The following is an 11,960-nucleotide window of genomic DNA, read 5'->3' on the forward strand; positions in this document are numbered from 1 at the left end:
GTTATGAAAGACTTGGGACAAAAAAGCCCGGCCATTTTTAACCTACGGCCGCTATGCGTCAATGATGTTTACTCTCCCTAAAAGCCTTTACGCGAAACGAGTTTATACAGCAGTGTAGCTATATGTGGAAAGTGAAAGGGGTTTAATATAAAAGTCGGATGGGATCAATCGGTATGAATGCGAGCTGAGGCAGGCGTATGTATGCAAACAATACCTCGGGCAATTAGTTCGGGCACTCGTTACTCCCTATGGAATACAGACAAAAAGTCGTGATTGCGTAGTGTGTAAATGCGAAACAAAAGCTTTGTAGGTGAACGGTAGGTCTATTTAGATGAGAACTGTTAGTTAGAGAGAAGTTTCCTTTACACGTGGAGTTGATGCAAAAGGAATGTAAATAAAGGTGGTAGGATGTCACCACCATCTGCAGCGCAGTTATGATAGAAAACTAGGCTGCAGAACGGAGATGGAGAGAATCAGCCACCGCGAGCAACACCAGGGACATTGGGCTTCGCGAAATGAGTCCCCGATCTCTTATTAGCTGGGTGGAGAGTAATGGTTAGCTGGTGGACCGGTAGAGGGCGCATTTGTGTTCTTTAACTGAGCTTAAACAAAACATGCGAAACCCGTTACTATCTGTAACCATTGCAAGGCCCACCAAAACCTTTGGTTAACGCGTGTAATACCGCTCAATAACAACAATCTTAAATTGAAGAACTTTCCCCCCTTTGTTGAAAGTTGTATGGTGCGCTTCACAGTTCTAATAGTGACAGCGCACGCGTTCAAAGTTCCATCGTATTCTATCACACGACCAGACTTGTTTAGCACACGTAAACTTGTAACTGAGACGAGTTGTCAACTTCGTGTTTACTTAAAACTGTTAAAACCCCCAGCTATGAACTTTATAAGTGAAATAAAGTGTTTCAAGGTAGATTTATCTGAGCACGCAGACTTTGTGCGGAGTAAAACCAAGTTTATGCTTATAAAGATTGTCTCGAATGTGCCACAAAGTGTGCTAACTGGCAGTAAGCAACAAAAACAGCTTAATGAGGATCTAGCTAACTTACAACTGTACTAATACCCACATTTAGACATGTTTTACGTCACTGTAACAAGTAGACATTTTTTAAAGGATATTATAGGTAGTTGCGTTTTTTTTTTTTTGAGGTTTTAACAAAATTAAGTTAGCCGTTAGGTAATTTTTCGTATACATAAGAATGTATAAAAATAACAAAACACGAATAACCACTGCAAGCATCTTCTTAGAAGTTATAGACAGTCACACCAAACAAACAATTTATTTGTGGTTCACTCTTCTACTCTATGGTTCTATTTGTTGTCATTATACATAACATTTTTTTTATGTGTCTGTCATTATTCCGCCATATTTGTCTACAAAAAATGTTTATTTTCACAGTCTTATGTCGTTTTATTACATCTTGTATCACATTGTTATTTAAATGACTACAGAAATTACGGAATTGATAAGCAACTTAAAACGTGTAATGAATTGTAACTAATTTTATCAGGTTCTACGTAAATTGACTTGGGTGACAATCTTAAATTGATTCGATCATAAAATGTTTTTTTTTTTTTTTCAAGTACAATTTGCTAATCGAAACTCGTAGTTACGGCCAGTTTCTTCATCAAAAGTTAAAGTTAAAGTTAATGTAATGTCTAAAGTAAAAGTAACGATCAAATACGTTTTTTCAAGGCTAAAGTGACAGAAAAACTAATAGAAAATTTGAATTTAACCGTTACTTTTACTTTAGACATTACTTTGACTTTTACTTTGGTTTTAACTTTTGATGAAGAAACTGGCTGTTAGTCAGAAATAATAAGCATTCAATAAAACGCGCCGAGGAAAGCTCCATTTTAGTAGATGTCAGTAAAAAGATTCAGTCTATAACTATTGAGCTGGAACCGAAGTGCCTGCTAAAGACAGGAAGCCATTTTAAACGCAGCACTGGTGGTGAACGGCACAGATACCGCTCCTGTTATTGCAACTGAAGTTTACTGTTGAAACATGTCTTTTTCAATTGTTTGAGGTTTTTTGAAGGCAGAAATATGTTAACACTGATGTAGAAGGAAGACAATTTTGTAACAAAAAATATTTCTACTATTATCTATGTTTACATTTCATAAAATTCAGTAAGAAAGTTACATAAAAGCATATTATTTTATTAGATAGCGTGTGTTTTAGCACCATCTTAATTATTTGTGGAACAAATTGTTGAGAAAGTCCAATCTACTCCTGATCTCCTACCACTTACTCGAGGCATCCCCTCAAAAACGCAAACTTTAGCCACAACTAAAAAGCTGCCGGCTATAAATCCATAAATGTATGCACTATCAGAATAACGTGTTATTCATCTTGGAGCACTGCCATGTTGTTTTGAAAAATTAGAGAGGCGAGGAGGAAGCAATGCGCGACAGGCCAGGCTTGGTTCGGAGCCAAGAGCCACGTTCCAGCCCTGCCCTGTGACAGCGCCCCGATAAAGGCTACCCCGCAGTTTGAAATATCAGCTACCAGCTTCTAATTTATATGAAAGGAAATTGGCTTCCCTACAGTGTGCTAGTTCGTTAACTCGATATAGAAACACGGAAAGAGAATTATGTTTTCCGAAAGTTTTGCTGGTGGTCTATTTTAGTTTAGCGATCTCTGATTTGAGCTTCATGCCGAATGTCTACATTATTTCGGCCATTTTACTGTTATATCAACGCAAACAGATACACCCCCTCTCACATTTACTATATAAGAATAAGATTATAACCATTATTTATGTTATGGACCATGTGATTAATTCGGGCATTATTTATAATGCCCGAGCATTATGAATAATGTCTAGCTTTATCGGGCCAAATGATTAATAACTATCTTAACTTCATTATTTATCACATTGCACGGGCATTATTATATTGCTACATGATAGTTGGGCAAATTGATAATAAAGCTATATTTTATGCGGTGCGAGGGTGGCAGTTGTTCTAATAAATAAATCCTGATACTTGCTACATATGTTATGATTATTGTTTTAAATTATATGTTATATTTTAATGGGAAATTATAAGTCTAGCCACAAAATTATTAATTGGACAATTGTCATCTAATTTACTAACTCGGCCTCGTTTTTCTTGATCTCATTATTCTTGGCTGCTTTTTTTTATGGTAGAATTTAATTTGGATTCAAAACATTGTATTAAAATCTGAACTTAGTGACGAAAACGAATCGCTGCAAAACCGACTCCACGTAGTCTTGTCTGCCCTACCCCTAGAGTGCAATTCAAAACCGCGTAGGCGTGGAGGGGCGAGGCGGCCTGCGAGCTGAGGCGCTCGCCGCCACGGCTGAGGCTGGCCGGCTGAGCCGGCCAGCAAGCCGAAGCTGCGGTGGTGAGCGTGAAAACCATCTGCGACGATAAGCTCGCATGGGACCGCCGGAGCCCCGCAGCGCCGGAGCCGTGACAGAAGCCATGCTTGCTGCATGTTGCATGCTTACTTCCATGCTCTGTTAATTGATATGGGATGTGTTATATTTTAAACGTACTGAGTAAAAAAAATATTGTCATTTTATATTTTATGATGTCATTTAATAGTATTTCAGAAGTTTACTTTAGTTTAGCATGCTACAAATTTAATTGTGGCTGACTTAGTATTTTAGAAGGCAACATACATTTTTGGGGGCGATTAATGATATTAAAAAGAAGCCTGTTTAAATAGCACCCTATTTTAATTATATTTTCTATGTGACTTTTATTTAGAGAAGCTAAATAATAAAAGTTAATTATGCCAAATAATGAGTCCAATCGCTTAAACTTTAGTTTATTTTGTTTTATAATAATAAGTCATTTGTATAAAACAAAGATACGTTGTAAATTTTTGGTTTTAAATTTAATTATATTTTATGTTATATTTTTAATATGACTTTCCTTAACTTTTAAATGCAAAAACTAGTGGATTTTTAAGGCAGAAGTCCTTCATTATTAATCCAAATCATGAGGCTGATTATTTAAGTGGTTTAATGTTTAGTTTATTTTAAGTTAAATGGCAAAAACAAAAAAAAAATGAAATTAAATATGTTTGTATTACTTTGCCCAAAATGTCACGGGCAATATGTATAGTGCCCGGTCAATTTGATTATTTGAATAATTATTATCAAATTGCGCTCTCATATTGGGCATTATTCATAATGACCGGGCATTATGTATACTGCCCAATTTATCACTTGGTCCATAACATTTACATAGGTAAATCAAAGGTAATTGGTATTCTAATTTTAATATCATATTGTTTTGAATAAAATAATCATACATAAATAATGTACCTAAATCATTCTCGAAAAAGCAGTGACATTGACACGCGAAATAATTGGGAATAAACACCTATCATGAAAATCCATTTCGAATGGAAAATTATTATTCTTGCCCATTTTTTCATATTCCGCAGGAGCGAACCTTTTACGAAATATCCGGCAGAGTAAAAGCAATAAAACTCGAATTACAGTTGGAGTCATGCATCACAAAAGTTTTGGGTTGGAGAGTTACAAATTGAATAAAATTAAGGTCAGAATTCCGAGTTCTGTTCGTGCGGTGTGTTCCGACTTCAAACGGAACTATCGGTACGGGTGTTGGTAACTTTTTAACGTATTTTATCAGGTCTTAGTGAGGAATAAACTTACCAATATTTGCTATTAATTCTGATATATTGGTAGTATTTTCTCAATACATGTATTTCTGCTCCATTCTCCATTGGTCCAGTGGTAACAAAGTGCGCTTGCTATGCTTGATAGATCACGGGTTTGATTCCCGGGTGCAGCCCGGAATCTGGTAGTTGTTGATCCTGCACAGCTGACATTTGGTCTGGGTGCTATTAATAACATTAATTCTTACTTGAATTTGAAAAATATTTCAATAGGTATACAATTCACAACCAGTCGCTTAGTCACCATAACAATGTATCGTAAGAAAACAATACACATTTATTTATGTTCATTTCCGCTTCCGTAATCCCTGAAAAAATCCAAGGGAAATATATTTTCTTTCCTGTTTTTCCTATTGCTTTCGTAACAATATGCAAGTCAGATTACTTCAAAGTTGCCCGGCTAGCTATTGTAAGAAACCCAAAAAACTTAACTGAGAACATGATCTAATATTACCTTATTAAAAAAAAACTGGCTTATAGTTTAGATTGAGTACACTCTATGTGTATTTTTGTTAACCCCTTCGAGTAAGGTACGCTTGAGCTACAAGTGGGTTTGCCATGAAAAGTTGAAGATCAAATTAGGACCACTGAACTGAACACTCAAGCATATACGCACCAATGTCTACAATAGATGGCCAATACACATTACATAAGTTTCGGGACAGTCATATAAAAATAATACGTACTTATGAACAAAAATTGAATGGTTAGACACAGTTTTAATAAGATATTATTTTTCTGCCACTCGGCCTTTAGCTATACGAAATTCGGTGCCTGAACACTTCGTCTATGGATGATGGCAGTTTGTCGTTAAGGTATCCTGAAAAGAAAACATAAAAAGTTTAAAATATATTCTAAACTAAGAAATACATAGGCCGAATTCGAAAAAAGAAAAAATCTCCAGTATAAACTACGTACCAACTATAAAAATAAAAACGACAGCTATCTAAAGCCGGGCTGGCCAAACAAACGAGCATCGGTTCCGTTCTCCTTTGAAACGTATGACACACTTCATAGAGGCGGTCCTGCACGATACGGTGGTATGGCTACCCACATCGCTCCTAGTTATTACAATAAAACTACTGGCACGTGAAGCAGAACGGACTCAGTTTCCCGATATTACTAGTTTTATTTAGCCTTTATAACATGTATGTATGATTTTTCTTGCGAGAAAAGGGATGGTCTAAAATGGCTATAGTGTAGGGCTTTGCTCAAAAGTAATTTTCCTCATCAATAAAGTATGCATCTTTAAAATTCAAAATCTATATATTCTGAATAGTGATTCAAAAGAAGTCAATATATATTTTTTTTGTTTTTAGCTATGTTGAAAGAAAGAGAAATGAAAGAAAATGAGTTTTATTGCGCAAAATATAAGACGCATAAATACCTTTAACAAAATGAGCATAACGTGATGTTGCTGAATTTAATTTGAATTGGATGCCAGTCATACAGCCGAAAGTAACCCATTTGGCCTGTATTTTAATATTTATATTTTCTTGCAAAACGCCTCGATACAGACTTATATTCTCTATTGTCTACAAAACAACAAATAACAGTTCTAGAAAATTCATAAACCGAACAGACTGAGTGGTCACAATAGCCAGCCGCAAGCACCTACACACAATTCCCGAAGAACTAAGACCTCACAGTCGACAGAGTATTATGCGAGTAAGCATTAAATCTGCTTACCTCACCTGTGAACTCAAGCCGCTCAGCACTGCATATCTAACAGATTACGGTAAAATTTCACCGCAACCAGAAAGCATATTTGTGGTTGTAAATGCTGGGAATCTGATTCAGTTTGTTTCTGGAAAGGATGCCTTTGTAGACATTGTGTTAGCGTAACTAAGCTGTGTTTTCAAAGCCTATCTCATTGGTACTCACAAGGGCTTTTCTTAAAATTGACCAATGACTGTAGATACGATCATATCGCGTAGAACACAAAAAAAAGTAAAACAGCACAATAAGCAGCCAACAAATAATAAATACACACCAAGCTTAAATGAAATCCTTCACACTACGCTCAGATGTAAGTACAACAACTCCACTTATACACACATCAAAAGTGTCTAGGGATCAAGCATTTTTATGCGGATTTCTTGAGATTGAGATGTGGCTTTGTAATAAATTTATGATTTTATAAATTTATATGGATCCTTTTTGGTGCATTTCATAATTTGAATCAGGAACTGTGAATCAAATTCGAGTAAAAGATGAAAATCAGCTGTCAATATTTTCCCTATAAACACATACAACGCATTGAAGACATTATTAGTGCTACTGTTTCCCTACTACTGATTAAAACCAACGTTATTATGGAGCGGCGACGTCATTTAAGCAGGGAAGAAATGCTCAGAGCCGTGGGAATGATAGAAGCTGGTTCCCGGCAACGTACTGTGGCTTTAGCTCTGAATACAAGTCAGAGTGTTATCAGTCGACTTTGGACACGTTACCGAAGCACTGGTACCGTAGCTGAGCGCCATGGAGGACGGTATCGCTGCACCACACGGAGACAAGACCGATACATTCAAATCTTAACTCGAAGAGCTCCAACAATAACCGCCATGATGTTAGCCGTGAGGCTTCATCACTCTTCAGGGAACTTAATTAGCGACCAAACAGTCAGAAACCGCTTGCATGAAGTGAACCTTCATTCCCGAAGACCGCTACGGGTACCACCTATAGCAATGCACAATCGTAGGATTCGATATCAATGGGCTCTTGAACACAGAAATTGGGCAGAAGAACAATGGCGTTTCGTGTGCTTTTCTGATGAGTCTCGTTTTGGTATGAGACCGGATACAAGACGTATACGACACTGGAGAACCCCTGGACGCCAACAGCGATTAAAATCCTGCCAGGAAGTCCATCCTTATAGTGGTGGAACCATCATGGTATGGGCGGGTATTTGGATCGGCGGAAGAACTGAGTTGATTTGGATCAGAAGCAACCTCAACGCTCAAATTTATGCTGAGACGATTGTATCAGACGTCATCGTTCCTCTACAAGTGCAAATCGGTCCCTTATTTCAGTTAATGCATGATAATGCACGACCGCACACCGCAAGAGTTGTAAGACAGACTCTCGCGGCAGCTAACATCAATGTCCTGCCCTGGCCTGCTCAGTCGCCAGACTTGAACCCGATTGAGCATGCATGGGATATGCTACAGAGAAGAGCTCTGCCGAATATGGAGGGTATCCAGTCGCAAGAAGACCTTTTTTTGTTGTTGCAACGAACATGGGCGGCCATTCCACATCGTGATTTGGATGAACTCATTTTGAGTATGCCAAACCGATGTTCTTGTGTTGTTAGTGTTCGCGGTAGAAACACGGATTATTAATTGTTTAAGTTACCCAATAAACTTTTAAAGAAAACTGTTATTTCAGTCTTTTTTTTCGAACTTTTGTGTTAGTGTTTCAAATGTCAAAAATCCCTTTATTAGGAAAATGGCAAATTTCTTTATTAGTGCAAAGGTGACTTGGTTTATCGTTACTGTGACAAACGAAAACACTTTATTTGATGAATCCTTAAAGAAAATTTTAATTAATATCAATCAGGAGAAAAGTTATTGCAAAAATATATGTTGATCCCTAGACACTTTTGATGTGTGTATATCAAAACAATTCAAGGGGACTAAGAACGTATATCACACAATTACCATAATTAGAATATATCCAACGTGAGCGTCCACGGCTACACGGTGACTAAGTTTCAGCGAGCCAATTTTCATCAGAACTTTAGAATCGCTTAAATTTTGATCGACTTCTCAAAGTTCTAAACTCAGACGCATTTTGAATTCGATTCAATTAAATTCTAAACTAATATCATGCGACTAGTACTTCATTTATCGTAAGGAGGTTTGCTATAAAATTATGTGTACTCATTTATTTATAAAATAATATGAGGTTTTATAGTATTTACAATTTAATAAACATGAATTCAGCTAAGGTTCAATTAAAAAGTACATAATTCTTGTAACTGTAATGTGAATGTTGAACATAAACATATTTTATTTAATATCAGCCGATCTGAATCATGAATTGAGCTCTTGTTGACTTGTGTGAATTTAGATACTGCATTTTCTCATGAAGTGCAGTCTTATTAAACTGTTTGTAAAGTGTTTGTGAAATTTAAATTTCACAAACACTTTTTAGGGTTCCGTACCTCGAAAGGAAAAAACGGAACCCTTATAGGATCACTTTGTTGTCCGTCTGTCTGTCTGTCTGTCTGTCTGTCTGTCTGTCAAGACCCTTTATCTTAAGAACGCGTGGACGTATCAAGCTGAAATTCACATGAAATACTCGGGTCTATTGTCCCTTTAGGCTGTGAAAATATCAAGCTTCTAAGCCAAGCCAATCGAAAGATATAACCGATTATGTCGATATTTTCAACAAATTCTCGACACTCGCAAAGGAATCAAAACCTACAGGGTACTTCCCGTAAACTCAGAATCTTGAAATTTGGCATGAAGCATTGTTATATAATGCAAATATAGGAAAAATTGCGAAAATCTCATTTTTTTTGTTATATAATATAATAAAAATATTTTAATAAAATGAAACTTACTACCTTATTTCTCACGAACGAATAAAGGTACCAAATTGAAATTTATACCAAATACATAGGTCTATTGTCCCTTTAAGTAATGAAAAAATCAAACTTCTAAGTTAACGCGATCAAAAGATACAGCAGTTTTACCGACACCTTAGACGAATTTCCGTCACACGCTAGGGAATCAAAACCTACAAGGTACTTCCCGTGAACTCAGAATCTTAAAATTCGGCACGAAGCAACGTTATATAGTACAGATAAAGGAAAAATTGCGAAAATGATAAATTTGAAGTTACAAAAAATATTAAAATATTATTTTTGCTTACATGACATAAAATATTTTTTAATAATTATAAACTTACTACCCTTTTTCAAATGAACGCGTAGATATATTAAAGTTTTGAATAAAAAGTGAAATTCAAATCAAACACTTCTTAAATACAATGGCCTCTAAACTGTGAAAAAATTTAAATCATTCAAAGGTCATTGGGCACCTTAGTATGAAAACCATACCCACGGCGGATACGAACGAAATATAGCACGGTATAATGATAAAGGCTCTGATTTACTATGGCATTAGTCGCATCAATGTGAACCATGGGAATCTAGAGAAAATCAGGTGTAAACATCAAATATTTTCCTCATTTCAATGGGGAATTTAAACGACCAAGTTTGACGGATTTGAGAAATCATTTCTTTGTAGTGAAAGACTATACTCGCCGTTTATTTCCATTGTCATCAGGTCAGGATCTGATGATGGAAATCCTGAGAAATCGAGGGCAACTATCAGAAATTGTAGGCATGCATAGGATTAAAACTTGATTCTCAGATGTATGTCTGGTGATACTATCAAACAGTGAAGGTTTAGAGCTTATCTGATGATGGAGACGTGAGAAAGTCGAGAGAACTCGGTATGTTTTAGTTACGTCGTGTTTGGGCTTATATTATTCGTATTGACGAGAACTTTTCACAAAAGTTAAAAATAAAAACTTTTTACAATAAAAAAAAAACAACTTCTAAAACAACAAGAAAACTGTTTATATGCATCGGTCTAGATCTCGGTGGTTAAATAAATATAGATGCATCCTCTAGACACCGACTTCTAGACCGATGCACCTAACATCTTTTTAATTTCATTCTTGCTTTTGTTTTCTTGTTGCTTTTTTATATGTTTGAAGTTGGATTTGTCTGTAAAATGCTACAAAATAAAATAATGCCGACTTTATAAAACAAAGAAAGGGACAGAATTACACTTTTGTCAAGGCTCTAGAAACGTAAAGCCAGCAGCCCCGAATCCTACTCTCTAGAAGTCGTTGTTACAATTCGACAGCTACAAGTCGTCAGGCGGTCTGCTTTAACCCAAGTTAGTAGTGAATTCTCATCACCTAAAATAAAATAAGCTCCAACACAAGGTTACGTTATAAATTGTAAAGGAGTTCCCATAACTATATCTGATCTTAGCTGTCGATCCCACAATGGCAGTCAAACATATCTTTGTGGAAAGTCTTCGCCAATACGAATAAAATAAGCCCAAACACGTGGTAGTTGCAACATACCGTTCGGGAGTTCCCTTGACTCTCTGTAGTCTCCATAATCAAATCAGCTCCAAACCTTCACTGTTTACCAGTACCCTCAAAAATACACTCACATGTCTGGTTATGACTCGATGCGTGCCTACAATATTCAAGAGTTGCCCTCTATTTCTCAGGGTTTCCAGATCCTCATCAGATCCTGGTCATCCGGATTGGCACCTTCCTTCTTTATGAAATGTCTTTAACAATAAAAACTAGCATTGCAACCTGTACAATCCTCTGAAACTGCTTGTCTTTTATATTTTTCAAACGATCCTGGACATTCGTCTCCATGGAATTTTAATAAAATATTTATATTCAAAGAAACGTCATACCATTCTCCACGATTTAAAACTACTTTGATTCATGTCCGCCACTTTTTACAAAGCGGGTCAGATATGCCCCATGACTTTTAAGACATAATTAGTTATTTTCAATCAGATTTCTAAATGATGACTATAAAATGTTGTATATAAATAACTTCATTAAAATAACTTTTACAAGGTACTGGCCTACTATTTTAGTTATATTATAAAATAAAAAATATTAACTATTTTGACTCTCACGAAATTACCGTAACTATGATTGTTCTAAACTGAACGGTTGGCGCGAAACTCACTTTTTATCTATACAGCATTTGTACGGAACCCTCGGTGCGCGAGTCCGACTCGCACTTGGCCGGTTTATTTATTATTTATGTTGAATAATTTATCAACATAAATAATGTTGCCATCAAAAACTCAAAACATTAATATCACCGTAATAACCGTCATAACATATTTTCTTCTCCCAAAACGATCACAAAGAGGAAAGAAAATTGCTTACGCAGCAAAATATTTTAAAGACACCATCCCGCCTTATTATTGCACCGTATTCGCCCATAATTTGTTCCTCGCACCTTTTACCATAACTTAGCGAGTATTACTTACAACAGAAGTTTATTTTTTTCTCAGAGTATGTTCACCCTTATCTGAATGTAAATCGTCCTGGCTGCATGCAAATCGTTCGTTTATTAAAATCAGCAAGACATTTACAATTTTGAGCAAAAAGTTACGATACCGGGGCGTCAGCGATAAGCAGTATTTTAGTGTTCACGAAGGTCGATTTATTTATTTAATTTTTATTCAGCTTAGAATATCTT

The sequence above is a fragment of the Helicoverpa zea genome, chromosome 12 (genome assembly GCF_022581195.2).
Source record: "Helicoverpa zea isolate HzStark_Cry1AcR chromosome 12, ilHelZeax1.1, whole genome shotgun sequence".
Classification (NCBI taxonomy): domain Eukaryota; kingdom Metazoa; phylum Arthropoda; class Insecta; order Lepidoptera; family Noctuidae; genus Helicoverpa; species Helicoverpa zea.